The sequence below is a fragment of the Eleutherodactylus coqui genome, chromosome 3 (genome assembly GCF_035609145.1).
Source record: "Eleutherodactylus coqui strain aEleCoq1 chromosome 3, aEleCoq1.hap1, whole genome shotgun sequence".
NCBI classification, from domain to species: domain Eukaryota; kingdom Metazoa; phylum Chordata; class Amphibia; order Anura; family Eleutherodactylidae; genus Eleutherodactylus; species Eleutherodactylus coqui.
This window is the reverse complement of record NC_089839.1, coordinates 122,556,469-122,580,296: the sequence shown is the minus strand read 5'-3', so window position 1 is coordinate 122,580,296 and position 23,828 is coordinate 122,556,469. Positions and strand designations below refer to the sequence as shown.

Below are 23,828 nucleotides of genomic sequence, written 5' to 3'. Positions count from 1 at the left end.
AAGAAGGGGCTCCTCCTTTCGTTATATATAGCTAGCGTTAGGTAAGGAGAGAGTTAATGTGCTCCAGCACAGCGTTCCACATCATTGGAGCCTGCTCTGGTGGAGCGTGATGACGTCGGCACGCTACCACTGACGAGACGGCCGAGAGGAGCGCAGGGAATACACTTACTCCATGCGTTCCACCGTGGATGTCGGGGCTACGCTGGCGTGATGACGTCATCGCGCGACGCTGACACACGTGACTGGTCACGTGGGCGGCACGGAGTAGGACGCCGGCATGACAGCAGACAGACGTGCCTGCGGGAGAAAGGAGGAGCACTAAGGTAATTAATACAAACACATAAGGTTATTGTATATATATGTATATATGTTAAATGTATGTGAGTTTTTTATGATTGTGCTTGAGAAAGTCGCTATATGCGACGAAACGCGTTGCACTGTATTTGGATATGGAATAAAGAAAAGTTTTTAGCTTACTCATTTATTGGCAATTCCAATCCCTGGTGGAATTGGGTCCTAAAGGAGCGCAGGAACCTTTTTACTTTTATTGGATATAGTTGCGTCATGTGACACGCCCACCGCGTCACATGACGCGGCCGGCCGTGTCACGTGACGCGCCGGGCGCCTCATATGATGCGCCGGCCGCGTCATATGACGCGCGGCGGTAGGCGGGGAAGCGTTTTTTCACGCTATCTTCCGCTGGTTGCAGCGGGAGATAGCGTGAACGGACGGCTTCCATTGACTGCAATGGAAGCCGTCAGCGCGTACACCCGCAGCAAATAGAACATGCTGCGGGTGACAACGGGAGATTTCACGGTGCGTAATTCCGCGGTGGAATTACGCATCGTCTGCATTGTGCTATTAGGTTCAATAGAACCTAATAGCATGGGACAACGCAGCGGATTTGTGCCGCGGATTTACGCGGCGTAAATCCGTTCGTGGGAAGGAGGCCTAAGTGTGTTGAGAATAGGGACCCACAGTTAACTACAAGGAGAATAACTCCCCACCTTACTGCCAAGTGATCTGTGGAGGAATATCTGCATAGCCAGACTGCTATATAGAAACTGTCAGCAACCCACAAAGACAGACCCTGTGCCAAAGGGTACTGACAGAAAAACACTATATAGCCTCCTCAGCATTACAAAATAGCCTGGAAGCAAGTCCCAGCCCCCGCAACACCCAAAGAAGCAATACATCACGCGCCTCGCAGACGCAAATATCAAATTCCCGGTGCGACCCAGCGGACTCCTCAATCCCAAACACTTTCTTCTCAGCAAATACTGATAGTTCTAAAAAAAGAAAGGACTCTTATCAGGCAAAGCCACACTTAACAAATCTTCAAAACTCTACAGGAGCACTACCTAAGGCACTCAAGATGGAATAGCAGGACTCTATGTTCTAACTCCACCCGCCACATGAGGCTCCTCAGCAACACATAACAGGACCACTCAACATCAATGAGCTTCTAAAGGAACGTTTAACAAACAACTACGCCTTCCAACGCCTCCATAAAGAATACGCCACCCGGTAGACCACTATACAACAAATAGCGACCAATCCACAGCGCATATCCAAGAATTAACTATTCAGGATGGTTAAGCGACGTATTAAAGCAACGGCCCCCAGGAGACTCTCAGAGTACTTCCCGCCTGGCACACAGAGCAACAAAAACAAACCCGCCACATCTCATTCAAACATCCCCGTAACCGAAGAAATACCCAACACCCACAGCCCTGCGGCTCTGTCTCCATACTCCTACACAGGATCTCTCCCGCCTACCCCAGCCAATCCCAACACCTCCCCTGGAAGCGGAGGGAAAAGGAATGTTCAGGACCCCCTACCAGCCTCCCCCTCCCCAAAAGGACCGGCGGCAAAAAAGAGCCAAAATAACAATCCACAAGAAACTCCCCCGCAGACAGATCCTATCAACAATCTCCAAGCTTATCCCGACTCTGAAAGCCCCTTAACTATAAACGCTCTGAAGACTATGCTAATCTCGCTGCAAAAGGACATTTCTAAAGATATACAGAGCCTCTCTGGTCAATTACAATCTAACATCGACCACCTAGCTACCAGAACTGACCACCTTGAACGGAAAATGGGAGAATTTACCAAAGCCCACAACGAGTTAGTAGATGCGCATGGCAGTATGGAAGAAGTCGCATATTTGAGAGAGAAGGTCATAGACTTGGAAGACCGATCCAGAAGAAACAATCTCAAATTTAGGGGAGTTCCAGAGACTGTGACCCCCCCTGACATTCCACAATATATACTCAAATTACTCCAAACGCTCCTCCCGGACCTTCCCGAGATCGAATATGCAGTTGACAGAGCCCACAGAATTCCAAAAGCACGCTCTGTCCCTGAGTCAGCCCCCAGAGACATCTTAGCAAGAATACACTTCCATAAAATAAAAGAGGAAGTCTTGGCAGTTGGAAGGCGTAGAGGCACACTACCGACTCCATATGAAGACATACAAATATTTCCAGATCTTTCAGCCGCCACTCTGCAGTCTCGGAGAAAGTTTACAGAAGTTACAGCAGCACTACGAGAGGCGCACATCAAGTATAGATGGGGATTCCCAACCAAACTACTGATCTCAAAAAATGGAACCATCCAGGTTGCCACCTCGCCAGAAGAAGGCGTCTCGTTCCTGAAACAATGGGGGATCCCTATCCTTCAGAAGCCTCTGAGGACGGCGGTAGAATCTCCTACAAGAATCGAACAAGACTGGAAAACAGCAGATAAGCATGGCAGACACACATAAATTGATGTTGTAAAGGGTCTTGAACCCATAGTTATATTTCTCCTTTACGGAGCCTAAAGTGGATGGTTTAAAATGCCACCCCTACCTAAGGTTCATTCATCCAGTGCAGATAGGCGCTGGATGAACAATATTTTGATTTTGTTAACTGTTAATGATGTTTTTTTTCCTTATGTCAAATATAGTTATAAAAGGTTCAGTAGGAGGCCACTTCCCTACCCCCCCACCATACTTAATATGAAAAAACACAACGACTCCCCAGCGTATAAACCACCTACCAGTTATGCCCATTAGCATCACATCCCTAAATGTAAAAGGCCTGAACAGCCCCTATAAACATAGCATGCTTTGGAGACAGGCTCTTAAATCCCACTCAGACATCTTCCTCGCCCAAGAGACACACTTCCTGAGAGATAAACACCCCCCCTGCAACCACCCTAAATTTCCAAACATTTTCCTGGCATCAAATGAAGGGAAAAAAAAGAAAGGCGTAATGATAGCCATTAGCCGGAACGTTACATTTTCCCCAAAAAACGTATACGTGGACCCAGGCGGGCGATTTCTAATATTAGTCTGCGTAATTAACGCCACCACCTACACTCTAGTAAATGTCTACTTCCCATTTAAAAGGCAGGCCAAATTCTTCAAACATGTTCTTTCCGAAGTGGCTAAAATTCGAGAGGGGAATTTGGTGATCGGAGGAGATCTAAACTCAGTGGTGGACCCTACCTTGGACTCCACCGCGAGCGGCAGGTGCATGTCACCCATTGTCCCAATCATACACTCAGAAGAATTATACGACGTGTGGAGGTGCATGCATGGATCGTAGAGGGACTACACGTTTCTCTCCGCGCCACATGCATCTTATTCTAGGATAGATATGTTCCTGCTGCCGCGGGCAGGCCTCGAGGGGGTTTTACAGGCGGATATTGGAACAATATCATGGTCTGACCACGCCCCCATATCCTTAACGCTCCAAGAGAAATTCAACTACTCCCCATCATTCCCATGGAGATTAAATGAATACACTTTAAACCATCCTGAGCACGAACTACCTCTTAAAGAGGAATTAGAAGGATTTTTTGCAAACAATATAGGATCAGTCCCGAACATCTCCACAGTGTGGAATACACACAAAGCCTACATGAGAGGCATATTTATTAAACTTGGAGCAAGAGCCAAAAAGAAAAGAGAAGAGGAATTTAACCTCCTAATGGACAAAATTAAATCCCTAGAAGCATTAAATAAAAATAAACCTACCCCACAAAGGACAACAGACCTTTTTAACCTTCGGGCGAAGCTACAAAACCTGTTGGTTTTTAAACATGACATCGCGTTTCAAAAACTCAGAATGCAATTTTATGCGCACGACAATAGGACGGGAGCCTTACTAGCGAAGCAGCTCAAAGATCTTAGAACTAAAGAAAGAATTGCATACCTCCTCGACCCACAAGGCAGAAAAATCTTCCATCCCCAAAAAATGGCGAACGCATTTGCTGCATATTATTCCTCCTTATATAACTTAAAAAATAACCAAAACATACACCATCCCCAAAAGGAAGAAATACACAGTTTCCTACAAAGTGTGAACCTCCCTCGCCTGTCTCCCGAGCAAATAGAAAATCTCTCTTCCCCAATTACCTCTCAGGAAGTGGAGGACGCGATTAAATTACTTAAACCCCACAAAACCCCAGGCCCGGACGGATTTTCAAACGGTTATTATAAAAAATTTGCACCGCTCCTGGCCCCTCATCTGGCATCTGTGTTCAACAGGGCGATGGAAAACGGCTCCTTCCCACCCGAGATGTTGGAAGCTCTGATCGTTACAATCCCCAAACCAGGGAAGGAGAATACATCCCCAGCCAATTTCCGACCTATCTCCCTGTTGAACACAGATGTAAAAATTTACGCAAAAATCCTTGGTATAAGACTGTTCACAATCCTTCCGGTATTAGTAGCAACAGACCAAGTGGGATTTGTCCCCCAAAGACAGGCATCGGATGGTACCCGTCGCTTTCTAGACCTGGTCAGGGTGGCCGAAAGGAACAGAACACCAGCTATGCTCTTAGCACTAGATGCTGAGAAAGCATTCGACCGAATCCATTGGGGGTTTCTGGAAGCCACCCTGGAGAGGTTTGGATTTTCAGGACGTATCAAGACAGCAATTATGTCCCTGTACTCTGCCCCGTCAGCAAGGATATTCGCCTCGGGATGCCTTTCCTCTCCATTTGCAATCTCTAATGGTACAAGACAGGGGTGCCCCCTTTCCCCCCTAATATTTGCCTTGGTAATGGAACCACTGGCTGAAAAGTTTAGGACTAATCCAAACATTCAAGGGATCAAAGTAGCATTACAAGAACATAAGATTGGTTTATATGCAGACAACGTCATTTTAGCCATTACTAACCCAACCTCTTCCCTGCCACATGTCCAGTCTACTTTAGACCAATTTGGAGATGTCTCATACTATAAAATCAACAACACAAAATCCCAAATGTTAAATTTAGGCCTGGACCCCAAGACGACCCAAAGCATTACGGAAGCATTCCCTTTCACATGGTGCAGCAGTTCTATGCCATACCTGGGCATCAACATAGCATACCCCAGCTCCCTCACCTTCTCCAAAAACTATCTACCACTTCTTAACAGTATCCCCAATATTCTAAGTAAGTTTCGCAAACCCTTCATCTCCTGGGCAGGTAGAATAGCGGCAGTCAAAATGATGATGCTACCCCGAATTCTATATGTCTTCAGAACAGTACCAATCCCAATTCCGTCCCAATTCATAACCAAACTCCAAGCCTTAATTAACCAATTCATCTGGGGAGGATCCCACGCTAGAATAAAATTCGCCACTTTAGCAAAACCATACGTACTGGGAGGTATGAGAGCACCTGACATTAAGCGATACTTCGCAGCCACTATTCTAGATCAAATCAAACACTGGTGGGTTACCTCATCCCCCAAAAAATGGGTGAGCATAGAAAAAGCAACATTGGGAGCCCCCCTGATCTCCCTTCTCGGAGTTGCCCCCCCCCCCCCCCCCGCTGCCGACTCGTACCCTACCAAGTCTTCAGGTGTCGGTGCAGATTTGGAACCAACTAGTGGCATCCAACTCGGAAAAGGTCTCGGCCATATCCCTCCCCCTGAGATTCCTATCCTCTATACTCCCGGACTTTGAATTTGGGACCTGGGAGAGAGCTGGGGTGAAAAAAGTAGGAGATCTATGGGAAGAGGCTGCTATAATGGACTTCCCTACATTAAGCAGAAAATTCAATCTCCCTAGTAAACTGGGCTTCTCACATTTGAGATTGAGATACGCACTACAATCCCTAGATATTAGTAAACCACTATTCCCAAAAACGGCCTTTACTTTCTACTCGCTCTCAATAGAGGTCTCCGGAGGCATATCTACTTTTTACGAGAGCTCGTTCTCTCAGATCTCCCAAACCAAATCAGCCCATATGATGCTATGGGAGCTTGACTTTAAACAAACATTCAGTCTGGAAGATTGGAGTAGGGCGCTTGCATGGACGAAAAAGATATCGCATGGAATAGCACACTGGGAAACATCCCAGAAGATATTTCTTCGCTGGTACCTTACCCCAGCTAGAATATCTAAGATGAACAACCTAATCCCGGAGACCTGCTGGAGAGAGTGCGGTGCGAAAGGCACATATTTTCACATGTGGTGGCTTTGTCCAGTCATAAGATCGTTCTGGAACACAGTGTTCAACTTCATCCACTCAGTCACCCACCAATATGTAGCCCCTGACCCGACCCTGGCCCTTTGTTTCCTGAACACAAAGAAGCTATCCCCCTTCTACTCGGCTCTCACTCACACATTCTCCTAGCGTCACGTATGGCAATTGCCAAACACTGGAAAGCAAAGGAAGCCCCCTCCATACTGGAGGTAAGGAACTTAGTAAACCACACATTTCATTTAGAGGAGGCCTACTCACGAAGATTTGCTTCCGGGGCCCACGAATGACCTTTTGGGCAACCTGGATAGACTATATGACTAATAATCCCTAAAGACACGAAAAGGCAATGCCACCTCCCTTAACTGCTAAACCCAAATGAGGCGGACCTGCTGACCCCCCACATGTTCTAACTCCCCCTCCGTCGACCGAAGCCCCCCCCCCTACCCACACCCCGGAAAACATACGGTAGTATGGTAAATTCGATAGATTTTGGACTCAAATAACTCATCAGTCCCCATCATAAGTGTACCTCCTCTATCTCATGTTATTTTATTCCATATTATTTTATTTTATTTTATTTTGTTCCTCTTTCAATATGTTATATATATATATGCTCTATTCTGCTCTGTAGTTCTGATATAATTTGGATATTGCCACAGTACTACTACACTTCAATATGTTAACAATATGAAAAGTCCCTTTTTTTTTCTCTCTTTTTCTCTTTTGATTGTAATGGAAAATTGTTAATAAAGAGACAATTAAACAGGGTCATTTGTGGGGGTTCTCCAAAGCCGCTCAAGGGCTCCACAAGTGGGCAATAGGGCCTAAAACACTTTCATGCAAAATAACTTCACAAAGCCACCGGCTGCTCCTTTCGGTTTGGCCCCCATTGTGCATACGGACACAAGATTAGGGCCACAATGGGTATATCTCTGAACACGGGACATACAGGGGGTCTCCATTTTGGGGTGCCAATCCTCATCTTCATGTGCAATATAGAAAAAAATCCCATCATTAAAATTAAAATGACATATTTGCATTTTTGACCCCCTCAGTGAATACATTAAGGGGTGTAGTTTATAAAATGGGGTCATTTGTGGGGGGATCTATCATTTGGACACCCATGAGACTTTGCAATCTTGGCTTGGTGCAGGAAAAGAAAGTGTTCCTCTAAATGTTAAAAATCAATGTAAAATTTGTATGTCTCCTAAATGGTTAAAAAAAACCTGAAGTTTTTCTAATGTGCGTCCAGAATAAAGTAAACAGATGGAAATATATATCTTATCAAAGATTTGTACAGTATGTTTGCACATGTTTGAGATATTGTGGCTGAAAATAAATAAAGTTTTTTTTAAATTTTTATCAATTTTGACGCTTTTAATAAATATACACTAATTTTATCAGACTATTTTCACCTCCTAAATGAAGTACAACATGTGGCAAAAAAACAATATCAGACTCACTTGGATATGCAGAGCCTTTAGGCCTCACCTGCACGCGGATCCGCACCCCGTAGGGATGCATTGACCACCCGCGGGTAGATAAATACCCACGGATGGTCAATAAAAGTGAATTAAAAAAAATGTGGAGCATGAAAAAAAATGGACATGCTCCATTTAGGTGCGGGTCTCCCACGGGGACGGCTCCCGCAGGCTTCTATTGAAGCCTATGGAAGCCGTCCGGATCCGCGGGAGACCTAAAATAAGAATAACTTACCCGTAGCGGACCGGGCAGATCTTCTCTTCTTTGCGGCCAGATCTTCTTTCTTCGGCGCGCGGCACGCCTATAACAGTTTGTCTCCTCACCAACCATATGCATCAGTGTTATGGTGGATGGTCTATATTACATCTATTACTTCTAGTTCTAGCTGTTTGTCATCCCTTTGATGACTGTCAGGATCCAACACCCCCCCCAGGATCCAACAGCGCCCCACCCATCCTTCCCCTCTGAAGGTAATATAGCGCTCACTAGCTCCACAAGACTAGATTGGAGCGGCTCCTCTCTTCAGTAGCTCCACTCACTTACCCAAAGGAAGCAGCTGGTGGCATCACCAGCTTGTTCACACTCAGGAGGCTCTATTCCCTGCAATTGGCTTAGTTCCGTGGGTTTGCATAGTTATTGCCTAATACATCTCTAAACATCTATAGGCAACACACTGTTCCTGCTTTTTTTCACTCCTACTTTAATAGATAAAGATATCTTATTTGGACAATTGGTATGTTTCTCCGAAGGTTTGTTCAGTTAGTGGAAATTTGGTACAGTATTGTGATGGAACCTGTACGTTTGCTAAAAAAAAAAAAGGAATTAAATACTCAAATCTAATCTAATGTAATGTCTTTTTCGACCAATAAGACAAATTGAACACAGCAAGTGTGTGTGTGAGAGAGAGGGGGTGGCTGAGTAAGTGGGTGAGCAGGCGGGCGGCTGTGTGAGGAGCAGAGTGTTTAGAAAAGTTTCAGAAGGAGGACCAGCACATTGGATAACTTTTTCGTAGAAAAATCAGCTTTTATTTTCCCAGTATGTAAGCATGAAAAGGAGTGCGACGTTTCAACCTCACATACCAGCTCTTTATCATACATACACACACACACTCATACATACACACACACACACACTCATACATACACACACAAACTCATACATACACACACACACACACACACACTCATACATACACACACATTCATTCTCACACACACACACACACACACACATTCATACACACACACACATTCATACACACACACACATTCATACATACACACACACACACACACACACACAAACACACACACACACACACACATTCATACACACACACACATTCATTTTCACACACACACTCATTCTCACACACATTCATATACACACGCACACACATTCATACACACACACATTCATAAGTTTCACCTCCCCTCATGGATCGGATCCATGAGGGAAGGTGAAGATACTCACCCCACTTCGTATCCATAAGGGGAGATGAAATTACGTACCTAAGGTCCCCGGATTTGTCCCCTGATGGGATGTTGATCCGCGGACCTTACCCCGGCCATCAGCGAGAGGAGATGAAACATCTTCTCGGAGGCTTCCGCATTTGAATCCAGATCCGGTTATCCTCCATGGACCCTTCCGGCTTCTGTGCATGCGCCCGCCGGCCTCCACCAGTGGATTCTACATACGGCAGTGTGATCCCAGCGTTATTCAGACCACTACCTAGAATACATAATTTACAAGAAGCCCCAGGAACGCTTGCCTTCCTGCAGTTCCAAGAGCAGCTTGTTGAGAGTCTTCTGTGTGAGACTTCCGCACCATGGCAAGCATACGAAGCCTCACAGAGCGCCACTTTTTACACCCCATACCCGCCGCTGAGGTCAAGAAATACCCCCAAAAAAGCATGAGAGGAGGGCGGATACCTGATTTTCTTGCCCCATGTGCCCATCTCAACCAGCCTCTGTAATTACCCCGCCGTCGGACATAAAACGCAGTTTATATTATTACATTTATCTAAGATTTAGGGAATGCTAAAAATTGGGGATGGCAGGGGGGAGGGGGGTTGTAGAGGGGGATTATTTTTAGAAAGTCAATTTTTTTTTCCGCACAAGTGGGCAATGGGGCCTGGAATTTATTCAGTTGTGCACTGAAATCCAACGGGTGTTCCCCCCATTATAGGCCGTACATCATGTGGATGGCGTGGGATCAGAAGCTGAGCTCACACCATCCGATAGCGGGCTTCCCACTGCTACAGCGGGGTACATAAGGATAGCGATCCCTACTATTAAACTCCTACATTCTGTTGAGATGTAAGCAAGTAGAGGATTCCCCGAGGGAGCGTGCTCCCTATTTTATGTCGTCTGGCCCTTGTAATCGTGGCGGGCCGATTAGTTGCCATGACAACAGGTGTCCCTGCTTGCCATTACCTATGATCACTACTGTAACTGATGAGGCATTGCAGTACAGAAGCCTCTTGTATAATCATGGCTGTTGTGGCCCCTATAGAGAGATATATAGATATTCAACTTTTCTGTGCATTTTCCTCTATTTCATATGGGGGGGGGGGGTTGTATTGCAGACGAATAGTTTTACATTCAGTAAATCCTGTGCCTCGCTGAGAACTGTCTGCGTCGTTTTAGTTTGGTTTTCTCGCTCCGCCATATTTTCTTTGGGCGACTTTCAGGAATCTTTTCCTCCGTTATTCTCATCCGTGACTTACAGCTCTGTTTGCGCCTGACGTACGTGGTAACAACTAGCGAATGCTGTCTGAAAAAAAACATATCTTTCATCTGCTGTGTAGCGTGGTATCGGTAAAGCCGGCCAAGGGATCGCTCTCCTCGAGGCACAATTGCGCTTCGTGCCGCCGAGTGTATTGCGCCCACGCTCCTGGGAAGAAGCTTTCGCAGTCATGAAGAGCGATAGCCTCGAACGCCCCTTTAACAATATTGTTTAGGGCTATTGGACTGCTTTTTGCCTGTGACTCACCTTTTTTTTTTTTTATAAGCTTTTTCTTTCAAAGAATTATGACGGAGGATCCTGAAAAACTGCGCAATATTTTACACCGATTGAGTAAACAGAAAAGATACTCAAACACAGCGGCCTTTGGTTTATCAGGGAATGAAACTTGGTGTAAAATCCACATTTTTAATAAATAATAAAACGTGATTTGAATTTGTTTTTTTGTTTTACCTTATTTATGTTTTCAGACTCCTGATTACCCACGCTGTAAAGCCGGCTGCACATGGCTGTGACAGGCTCTGCCATGGAATTCCGGGCGGAGCCCGTCACGGCGGCCCCAAGAGACCCCAATACTTCCGGTTTCGGAGTCCCGCATGACGCCTCAGCGCGCATGGGCAATCGAGCGCGTGACGCCTGATTCTACGCGGATTGTATTTTTCTAGTGGACATGAGGCCTAAGGCCGCCTGCAGACGGCCGTGTCGCATCCAGCTGCTCGCAACGGGACCCGACCTGAGCGCCTGCAGAGAGCAGTGTGGAACTCGCCCGCTCCCGCAGCTCTGACTCATGTGCCAGCAGACGGCGCATGCGCAGAGCCGGCAGCCAGCGAGTGACGTTTATGTCCGGGGCTCTGCGAACCCCGCACAGAATTAGAGCATGGCGCGGTTTGTTTTCTGCGCGTGATTTCGCGTAGATAAACCACGGCCTTCTGCATAGGATTGCGTATTAAAATGCAATCCTATGCAGGCGTGTACAGCCGGAAATGTACGGTGCTGCGTCTGGCATAGACTGAAGTGGCAGCGGTTCGCACTCGTCATCAGCTGCGTGTGTGTATGTACGTGCGTGTGTGTACGTGCGTGCGTGTGTGTATGTATGTATGTACGTGCGAGTTTAAAAAGTTAAAGTTTCATCTCCCCTTACGGATCGTATCCGAAAGGGGGATGAAATTACGTACCCAAGGTCCCGGATTTGTTCCCTGGTGGGATGTTGATCCGTGGACCTTACCCCAGCTTCTGCGCATGCGCCCGTCAGCATGATGGTGGACACATGCGCAAAAGTGAAAGATTGCCCAAGAAATGTAACATCTCCCTGCTGCTGGCTACCAAAGGTAGCCAAGAGCCTGGAGATGTCACGGGGAGCCGCGGTATGCGGTTACTGGTCACGTGATCGCCGTTATCCAATGCATAATGGCGATCACGTAAAAGTTCTTTAAAAAGTGGCAGTTTCATCTCCCCTCACCGATGCGATCGGTGAGAGGAGATGAAACATCTTCTCGGAGGCTTCCGCATTTGAATCCAGATGCGATTATCCTCCATGGATCCTGCCAGCTCCTGGGTATGCGCCCGCCGGCAAAATGCCGGACACATTCGCAGGAGCCGGGGAGCCCAGGAAATTTTAAATCTCCTTGCTCCCAGTGACCAATGGTTGCTGAGTGCTTGGAGCAGTGACCGGGGGCCTCGTTGAGCGGTCCCCGGTCACATGATAAAGTAGCGAACTAACATTAGGCCGGTCACACATGACCGGAGAGGAATTACGGGTTCTGCATGCGCTTGATCAACGGTAATCCACGGATCAATCGCATGCATTGGATTACACAATTCCCCTCAATTAGCGGGTCGGAATTACGTAATCCACTCGCAGAAACAGAACACGGCATGCTATATTTTACCGCGGATATCCGCGACCTAGAGCCCATTGTGCTCTATGACCACGGATATACCCGCAGCCCATATGCAAACACATTGTGTACGGGCTGCGGGTACCCGGGTCATCTCTAAGCGACGGCACGGGAAATATAAACAAAAAACTGCCTGTGTGAGTAGGCAGTTATGCCCAGAGGAGCGTGCGTGGCCATTTGAGTCTCCTCACTTAGTTTATAGTATATAGTTGCTCTCCCTAAGGAGAAAAGAGCGTTTCTGACCCCTGTCCTAGGCCTCTCACTAGCAAAAGCCAGACTCCTACTGTACACTGATGATGGGAAATAACCCGGAAACAGCTGTATGTACATGGAGTCTGGCTTTGCTTTTGATTCCCAGTCATTGTAAGAAGACTTGTATAAAAAGTCCCACTTTGACTCGAAGGAATGCTGCCTTTCAATAGGTGGCACTGTGGAGGATTTATTCCATCTCCCTTATTTGCATATTACCCAGAGGAGCGTGCGTGGCCATTTGAGTCTCCTCACTTAGTTTATAGTATATAGTTGCTCTCCCTAAGGAGAAAAGAGCGTTTCTGACCCCTGTCCCAGGCCTCTCACTAGCAAAAGCCAGACTCCTACTGTACACTGATGATGGGCAATAACCCGGAAACAGCTGTATGTACATGGAGTCTGGCTTTGCTTTTGATTCCCAGTCATTGTAAGAAGACTTGTATAAAAAGTCCCACTTTGACTCGAAGGAATGCTGCCTTTCAATAGGTGGCACTGTGGAGGATTTATTCCATCTCCCTTATTTGCATATTACCCAGAGGAGCGTGCGTGGCCATTTGAGTCTCCTCACTTAGTTTATAGTATATAGTTGCTCTCCCTAAGGAGAAAAGAGCGTTTCTGACCCCAGTAGGCAGTTATGCGCAGAACATTACGCGGCCGTACGCAGGGTCACAGCTGGAATCCGCTGCGGGCCTCCGCAAGCAGATTCCGCCTACGGCTACGTAAGCCCGGCGTTATTCAGACTGCTACCTGTAATCCGTAATTTACAAGAAGCCCCGGGAACGCTCGCCTTCCTGCAGTTCCAGGAGCAGCTTGTTGTGCGCCTTGTCTGTGAGACCGCCGCACCGCAGCAAAATTACAAAGCCTCACAGAGCGCCACTTTTTACACCCCATACCCGCTGCTGAGGTTACGAAATCCCCCCCAAAATACATGAGAGGAGGGGGGATACCCGGTTTTCTTGCCCCATGTGCCCATCCCAAGGAGCCTCCGTAATTACCCCTGTCTTCGGACATAAAACGCAGTTTATATTATTACCTTTATCTAATATTTAGGGAATGCCAAAAAAATGGGGATGGCGGGGGGGGGGGGGGAGGGATTATTTTTAGGATGTCAGTTTTTTTTTCTGTATAAGTGGGCAATGGGGCCTGGAAATTATTCAGTTCTGCCTAGAAATCCAGCGGGCATTCCCTCCATTATAGGCCTAGCCATGTGTCCTGTAAGTAGATTAGGGCCACAATGGGTATGTTTCTGAACACGGGACAAATGGGGGAATCCATTTTGGGGTGAAAGTCTTCATTCCTATGTGTGCTGTAAAAAAAAAACAGTTTTTAAATTGACAAAATTGCCAAACAAATGAAAATCGTAATTTTTTCCTTCTGCTTTGCTTAGATTCAGTCAAATACTGTGGGGTCAAAATACGCAGTACACCCCTAGATGATTTTGTTAAGGGGTCTAGTTTTCAAAATAGGGTCATTTGTGAGGGTTCTTTTTCGTTTTGGCCGCCCAATGTCTCTACAAGTGGGCAATGGGGACTGGAATTTATTCCGTTGTACCCTGAAATCCAATGGGTGCTCCTTCCATTATAGGCCTAGCCATGTGTCCTTTAAGTAGATTAGGGACATAATGGGTATGTTTCTGAACACGGGACAGCGGGGGTATCCATTTTGGGGTGAATGTCTTCATTCCTATGTACACTGTCCAAAAAACCCAGTTTTTCAATTGACACAATTGCTAAAAAAATGAAAGCCTGTTTGCGCCTTAATGACCAGGCCAAACTTGCCACAACTTGCCTCCAGCTTTCCTAGTCTTCTGCACAACACCATTACATGTCTACACCAATTTGTTTTCGGGGGCCGAGGCAAGTGGGGTGACGACTACCGAGCGAGGCTCTGTTCGTGTCAGTGGTAGGGAGCTCCTTACCTATTGCTCCCCAGGCAGCCTGCTTACCTCTTCTTCTTATCCCAAATCTTCTCCTGGAGCCGCTTGTCACTTCGGTCACGTGACCTCCAGCAACCCGATTTTCCTCCATCCGGTCAAAAAGCGTGCATTGCGCTACCTTCCGCTTCTTTCACTAGTGACGTATGCGTACATTGCCTTGTCAGGAAGTGCGGAATGAAAGCAGCCGTGCGAGACAATGGCGTGACTGCGCACGTGCGAACCCGGCACACGACTGCGCATGCAGCTATCCTGGAGATAGCTATAGTCTATGGAATATACACAGGCTTTAGCCTTGGCAGTCGTCGTCTTTAAAATCTATGTATAGCTACCTCCCATGCTGTCCATTGGTTTCTACAGTAACATTGCAGCGCCCTCTATTGGTTTTACAGAAACATGCTGCACCTATGCTCCCTTTAATAAATGATCCCCAGATAGGGGACGTATCCGATGCAACACGCTCAGGCAGCACTCCAGGCGCACCCACAATGCTCTGAGGGAGCTGGAAGACCTTTGCATAGCCCCACCCAACGCTTTCTCAACCGCGCCCTCCCCCCTCACATCCTCCTCAGTCCTTCCTCTTGCACCGTGCTCACGCATACTAGGCTTGCAGAGCCTGCAGGACTCGTCACCTCCCTACGCAGGATGGTTAAGCAGACGATGACACTAGAAGCAAGCACTAGTTTGCCTCTGAAGGTGCGTCCGTCGGTCGTTTTGAGAGATCTCTTTTGGTGGACGCATTTCGAGTGGGGACGGACGGAAACTTTTTCCCAAAAAAAGGAAAATTGGCTTCGAGCCCATAGGGCTTTATTGGCTTCCCCTGGGCTGGCATTAGTAGACCCTAGTAAGAATAAGAATAGATCAGCATGGTCATCTGAAGAAGTTAAAATGTACAGCAGGCCTTTTTTTTTTTTTTCCTGCCATACATAAATAAATTCATCCATCCATCCATAACTATAGATTATATAGAGAAATAAATCTTGCTATTTGTATAGCGATAGATAGATAGAGTGAGTAGATTATAGACATACATTATATCCAGATGATAGATTTTAGATTATTTATATCTGTGTAGATTTTATCATCTATATTAATTAGATAATCCATAGATCTATTATCTATCTATCAATCAATAGATCTATTATATAATCAACATACATTATAGAATCTACATATATACATAATACAGCTTTATGTGTTTGTGTATGTATGTAGATATATAAATATACATTTATATATCATCTAAAATCTATCTTTAATCTATATGCACAATACTATATAATCTATATCTACATAATTAATAAATAAATAGATAGATTCATTCATTCATACTCATTCATTCATACATACATACATACATACATACACACTGTATGCAAATGAGCCAGGTGTCTGGCAGGCTGATGTCACTGCATTGTGATGTCATCAATTTAGAAGTATAAATACCGGACTTGGCAGCCATGTTAGTCAGTCTCCGCTGCAGCTCGGAGACGGGAGGTGGGGGAACCCCTATCTCCTCCGAGAAGCCACAGAACTGGACCCTTTTTATTTTTAGCAGAGTGCATTTTTAATGCAGCACACAAGGGGGAGACAGCGGCCTACCAAAATCTACTGGGTCATATGACGTGGCTGGCGGTGGGCGGGGAAGCGGTTTTTACTCACTCTGAGTAAAGCCCTGGGGGCTGTGGACATGACAGCTCCTGGCGGAAGATGATGATTGGTATTTGTTTCGGGGGTGGGGGGAGAAATTTCCGGAATACTCATTGGGTGTCTCGTCTGAAGTTTTTGCATCTATGGTCGGGGAGTGGGAGAGCCCAAATCTTATAGTTCCAGTGTATGTACAACCTTCCACGAGAGCGCGGGGACGTTACTAGTCTAAGTAAACGATGCGCATAAATGCCACAAATGTATTAACCCTTAATCGTACTGACCAGCAGATTGTGTGCATTTAGGAAAAGCATAGGTGTACCGTCAGGTGTCACAATTGCAAACCGGCCCCTGCGGTGAGGGAACTCAGAGGCCCCCACCATATAAAGAATGTGCATGGAGTGCATTACTCCCTTGCCGCACTGCCTGTTGTGGGAGGGGGTGGAGGGTTGGCCAATGCAGTGTACAGCGCGGAGCTGGTTGATGACATCATCATTCTTCTGCTCCTGGCACCCCTGTGGTCTCCTCACACTACCAGACGCCTGTTTTGGGAGGGGTGGAGGGTCGGCCGACGCGGTGTACGGCGCGGAGTTGGATGATGACATCATCATGCTGCTCCTGGCGCCTGTGTGGTCCCTTCACACTGCCGGACGCCTGTTGGGGGAGGGGTGGAGTGTCGGCCGACGCGGTGTATGTAGTGGAGCCGGATGATGACATCATCATTCTTCTGCTCCTGGCACCTGTAGAGAGCATTGGTCCTGTTCCGGAGGGCTGGTCCCATGACTGTCATATTCTGACTGCCCTGTGTTTGTCCCCCCCTTCCCCACGGCTCAGGGGTCAATGTATTTCTTGGAAGCCCCTTGAGAACATGGCCATATGAGGCCTGGTGAAGTGTAGTTCTTATTTTCCCATCTCTCGATGCCTGTGATGTATTCCAGCATTAATGCCCGGATACATTGTGTCCTGCGGGGGGCAGATTATCTCCATATCAAACACAACACTTGGTTTTGGAAGTTCTTTTCCCATCCCCGCATTCAGCATCCCATAACTTCTGCATCTTCCCCGGTCAGAGGTAGGTGAGGCCTTGCTTTCTACGTGACGACCTTTTTGCCCCATTTTGGGTCCATACTTTTGATCACTTAGTATTTTGCCTCCATTTATTAGAGGTTTGTCTTTTTCTCCAGTTTTTCTGTGTTTGATAGTGTATTCAGTGTATTGTACAGGCCATTACGGATATGGTGATACCAAATATGGGGGTCTTCACCCCCCCTCCCATATGAAATAGAGGAAAATGCACAGAAAAGTTGAATATCTATATCTCTCTCTATAGGGGCCACAACAGCCATGATTATACAAGAGGCTTCTGTACCGCAATGCCTCATCAGTTACAGTAGTGATCATAGGTAATGGCAAGCAGGGACACCTGTTGTCATGGCAACCAATCGGCCTGCCACGATTACAAGGGCCAGACGACATAACATAGGGAGCATGCTCCCTCGGGGAATCCTCTACTTGCTGCCATCTCAACAGAATGTAGGAGTTTAATAGTAGGGATCGCTATCCTTATGTACCCTGCTGTAGCAGTGGGAAGCCTGCTATCGGATGGTGTGAGCTCAGCTTCTGATCCCACGCCATCCACATGATGTACGCTTGTGTCCTGTTGTGGCAAGTACCACACAGCCAGGACAGACGTACATCCGGTGGCATTAAGGGTTTAACCCCTTAAGAGATAACTTATGTCCTGGGTGGTTGGTACTTGCTGTAAACTCGTGGGAGCAGAATCTGAGATTGTACTATCCCACAGTGGGAGCTGGCTGGGACTGACAGCAATCTATGCTGATCGTGGCATGTAAAGGGTTCACAGAGGGAGCTGGCTGGGACTGACAGCAATCTATGCTGACCGTGGCATGTAAAGGGTTCACAGTGGGAGCTGGCTGGGGCTCACAGCAATCTATGCTGACCGTGGCATGTAAAGGGTTTATAGAGGGAGCTGGCTGGGACTGACAGCAATCTATGCTGACCGTGGCATGTAAAGGGTTCGCAGAGGGAGCTGGCTGGGACTGACAGCAATCTATGCTGACTGGGCATGTAAAAGGTTTACAGAGGGAGCTGGCTGGGACTGACAGCCATCTATGCTGACCGCGGCATGTGGAGGGAGCACAGAGGGAGCTGGCTGGGACTGACAGCAATCTACGCTGATCGCGACATGTAAAGGGTTTACAGAGGGAGCTGGCTGGGACTGACAGCCATCTTTGCTGACCGCGGCATGTAAAGGGTTCACAGTGGGAGCTGGCTGGGATTGAAAGTAATAAATGCTGACCACGGCATGTAAAGGGTTTACAGAGGGAGCTGGCTGGGGCTGACAGCAATCTATGCTGACCGTGGCATGTAAAAGGTTTACAGAGGGAGCTGGCTTGGGCTGACAGCAATCTATGCTGACCGTGACATGTAAAGGGTTCACAGAGGGAGCTGGCTGGGGCTGACAGCAATCTATGCTGACCGCGGCATATAAAGGGAGCACAGTGGGAGCTGGCTTGGGCTGACAGCAATCTATGCTGACCGTGGAATGTAAAGGGTTCACAGTGGGAGCTGGTTGGGACTGACAGCAATCTATGCTGACCATGGAATGTAAAGTGTACAATGGTGTCGCATCTGTAAGAAGTCCCCGCGCTGCACGCAGATGGCGCAGAGCGGTGCAGTTGGGGCCGCGCCATGTCCGCTAGGTGCTGTTATTCACCCGCCCCTCCAGCCTCCTGTGCGGCAGCAGCCATGCATGAAGACTCGGCCTGCGCTGTGCAGCTGCTTCTGTTGTGCGCATAAACCTCTCCATTTATGACCCCACTAGTCCCAGCGAAGACTAGAGAGCCCTCCCCATTACCCACAATGCCCCAGCGGAGACTATGGCCCCGCCCATTACCCACAATGCCCTGGTTAAAGCAGCTGTAAACACTAATGCCCACTAGAGATATGATAGCCTCATCTGCTGGATGTGCAGCTCTGCCTGCAGGAACTGAAGCCCGGCCACCGCACCCACCCCAAAAGACATGAAGTTCAGAACTGCTGCGTTAAAAAACTAGACCCCTTAACGAATTCTTCTAGGGTTGTGCTGCGTATTTTGACCCACAGTATTTGAATGAATCTGAGCAAAGCAAAAGGAAAACATTACAATTTTAATTTTTTGGGCAATTGTGTCATTTTAAAAGCATTTTTTTGTACAGTGTACATAGGAATGAAGACTTTCACTCCAAAATGGATCCCCGTTTGTCCCGTGTTCAGAAACCTACCCATTGTAGCCCTAATATTATGACCGTATGCACAACAGGGCCCAAACCGAAAGGCGCATCAAACGTCAACTGTGTCTTAACATTTACGTAATCGCCATTATCCATCGGATAACAGCGATCACATGACCGGGGACCGCTCACTGCGGCCCTCAGTCACTGCTCCAGGCTCTCGGCTACCTTTAGTAGCCAGGAGTAAGGAGACTTTAAATTTACCAGGCCCTCTGCAGCTTCTGCGCTTGCGTCCACCATCTTGCTGATGGGCACATGCGCTCACATGGACCATGCTCCATTTTCGTGCGGGAGACCAAAATCGGAATTTACTCACCTGCTCCGGATCTTCCCTTCGCCGCGGCTGGCTGTATAACATATCCAGTCGTGTAACGATCACAATTAAGCTGCGCTGCGAACACACAGGATAGATGATGTATACTCACTTAGGAGAGGGGAGTGTCAGCCTCCCCCCTCAGGAGTCCGAGATGGCTCTAAACAATTGTTAACTCCGAAGACTACCTCCACCAGAATCGAAAGTTGCTTCCTCACGATCCAATATCAGGAAATAGTTTTTATTATTAAACAAACACAAATAGGTCCCTTTTTGAGGGGACCCGACATATACATACAACGCGTTTCGGCTGTTGGAAGCCTTTTTCAAGTATATCCTGCCACTCATAGATAGCTAACTTAAATATAAAACTACTAGACATACAATTCAATCACCTGGAAGAGCCACGTTGTATCGGGCGAAGTATACATCCTGGCGTGCGTCCCTGCATTGCCACCGGCTCACGCGTCATAATAACGCTGCTGGAGGACCTGTGATGATGCCGAAAAATGGGCGGAGCAAGCGGTCACATGACTGGCAATGTCATGTGACACCGCAGATGGAATTGACAGTGAGGAGGTCACGTGACTGGCACTGTCATGTGACCGGCACAGACACGTCACATTACGTATGGGGGCTCACAGCGGGAGAGGTGGGCTAGCCGTCACCTATTATCCCGGCTGACATGTAAAGCTCCTTCCCATGTAATAACATGATAGGCATCCTATAATGTGATACACCATGACATATCAAAAAAGGCCCATTATATAAATATATATATAAATATATATATATTATATAAATATATAAATTATATAAGTGATTTTTTTTAAAATGGACCATGAAAAAATCTGGACCATGCTCCATTTTCGTGCGGGAGACCAAAATCGGAATTCACCTGCTCCTGATCTTCCCTTCGCCGCGGCTGGCTGTATAACATATCCAGTCGTGTGAGACCGGCCTTCGGTAGATCACTACCTTTTTATCACGTGACCAGGGACAGCTCAACGAGACCACCGATCACTGCTCCAGGCTCTCGGTGACCTTTGGTAGCCGGGAGCATAGAGATTAAAAATTTACCGGGCTCCCCAGCTGCTGCGCATGTGTCTGGCATTTTAAGGCAGGTTCATGCGCAGAAGCCGGAGAAGGTCCACGGAGGAGGATCACATTGAGGTTCAAATACGGAGGCCTCCGGTAAGAAGTTTCATCTCCTCTCACCGATCTAAGAGGGGAGATTAAACTTCAACTTTTTCTTAACTTTTACATGATCGCCGCTATCCAACCGAGGATAAGGATCCCGGGGGACATCTCCGGAGGCCTATAGAAATATTTTCACCTTCCTTTACGGATTGGATTCGTTACGGAATGGATATCCATTGGCTAACGGCAATCACGTGACTGGGGACCATGTACTGCGGCCCACCATGAAATCTCCAGGCTCTCGGCTATGTTTGGTAGCCAGGAGCAGGGATATCTTAAATTACTCAGGCAAACTGCGGCTCTTGTATCGGCCAACGTTGACGACGGGCGCGTGCGCAGAAGCCGAGGTGAGGTCCAAGGGTAAATCCGGGGGCCTTAGGTATGTAATTACATCTCCCCTCACGAATATGAGCGAAGATTACATTTTACCATTTTTTAACTTTATTTACTTTTAAGGGTGACTGGTGGTCGCGCCAACAGCAGGGAGCTGTCATGTCCACAGCCCCCAGGGCTTTAATCCCCAGAGCAAGTGTCTTTTTACGGCCCTGGAGATTAAAGGCCGCTTAGGCAGGAAGTCACTAAGGGGTTAAGGAGCAAACAGACTTCGTCACTAGGGCCGCTCTCACACAGACAGTTTTTACAGCGTTTAGCTCGGCGTTTGAAAAGCCACGGTAAACACTGTAAAACACCTCCATTGATTTCAGTGGAGCTTCTCAGTGATGTGGATTTATTTTGGGGTCTACGGCGTAATCAATAGGAATGTTTGTACCCTTCCAGATTTATGTTCAGAGATTGTGCGCACAATGTAAGAGATCACACGGAGACAAGACTGTCAGTGAAGAAAGTCTTCCTGACTGTTTATTAGTAGGCGTATAGCATCTTATATAGCATGATGAGTTAATTGCTAGAGATGAGCGAACGTGTTCGGCTCCGCCCCTTTTTGCCCGGACACCGAACTTTGCGAGGAATTCCGTGTTCGGGCGAAAAAAGTTCGGGGGTCGCCGTGGCAGCGCGGGGGGTTGCGGCGGGGAGTGGGGGGGAGAGGGAGAGAGAGAGGGCTCCCCCCTGTTCCCCGCTGCTGCCGCCCGCGCCGCCGCGCCTCTCCCCGCCCCCCGGCGCCCCCCGGATACTTACGCGCGAACACGGAAGTCCTCGGAAAAGCCGGTGTTCGGGTGCGTAAGTGTTCGTTAAGAACACGTTCGCTCATCTCTATTAATTGCCCTTTATGGGCAGCAGGAAGCAATACGTGGTTGGGAATCAAAGCATGGGATTGGGTGGTCCAAATATGGTCTTTTTCCATACGGTCCTGCGTGAGTTGCTGTAGTCATGGACGTCCGACATCACGTGGTTTCAGGTACAAAATCAGCACCATCTCTCCGAGTTTGATGGAGAGGGCAGGGGCGAGAATGAGCAATGTGTCGTCAAATGACGCCTGAGGGTTATGTGCAGGTAAAATGTGTCCTGAGGTTATGAGCGTGTGTTTCTATAATGCTGCATATTCTGATGACGGTTAGCAGTAATGAAACTGTCTGTTTTACTAACTGTCCCTACACTACCCCGCAGCCCTCAACGGTTGACCCTCCTCGACCTCCCAGATCGAGGCAGGCCCATCGAGCAAGCTAAGGCAAGCTCTCCGGGTCTACCACAGGGTTTTTCACAGCCCTTGCGACTGGACCACAGCTAGCCTGAGTCCCCTGTATTAGTTTAGTCGCTCTTCTTTGAACCCCCTCCAATACTGTAACATCTTTCCTGAGCACCGGTGATGAAATAAGAACATCTAAAATCTATTTGGTATCTTCGTGTCCATAACAATTTGAACTCTCAAAAAATCAGCATCATTTATGTTGTCAGAAAAAAAGCCAAAATGTCAGAATTGTACTTTTTGGGTCATTCAATTCCCCCCCCCAAAAAATATCATAAAAAACGATAAAAAAGTGGCATGTAGTCCAAAATGATACCAAGAGAAACCATAGGTTGTCCTTCAAAGTTTTGAGATGTAAGCAAGTAAAGGATTCCCCGAGGGAGCGTGCTCCCTATGTTATGTCGTCTGGCCCTTGTAATCATGGCGGGCCGATGGGTTGCCATGACAACAGGTGTCCCTGCTTGCCATTACCTATGATCACTACTGTAACTGATGAGGCATTACCGTACGTGTACGTATGTATATATATTTATTATATATGATTGTTCTGACCAGGTTGGGGGAGTAGTGGTCAATGTAAGTGGGTGGAGCGGATCTAGGGATCAGTAATACTGGTGTGATGTGACTGTTAACCTGCTGATTTTTCATCATTTCCTGCAGATCTGATGTCCTTGAGAATGGGAAGGCTGTCCGACAGTGAAGAGACCCTCAACGTTCAGCAATCTTGAAACCCTTCGTTTTATGGACTGCTTTTTGCCTGTGACTCACCTTCTTTTTTTTTTATAAGCTTTTTCTTTCAAAGTATTATGATGGAGGATCCTGAAAAACTGCGCAATATTTTACACCGATTGAGTAAACAGAAAAGATACCCAAACACAGCGGCCTTTGGTTTATCAGGGAATGACACTTGGTGTAAAATCCACATTTTTAGTAAATAATAAAACGTGATTTGAATTTG

The 23,828-nt window shown here is 47.2% G+C and overlaps 1 long non-coding RNA gene across 1 annotated transcript; it reads left to right on the top strand.

Moving 5' to 3' along the window:
• Nucleotides 1–23,828, top strand: LOC136619814 (uncharacterized). Its single transcript, XR_010791046.1, has 2 exons — nucleotides 1–323; nucleotides 23,531–23,828. It is a non-coding gene; the product is annotated as an uncharacterized lncRNA (long non-coding RNA).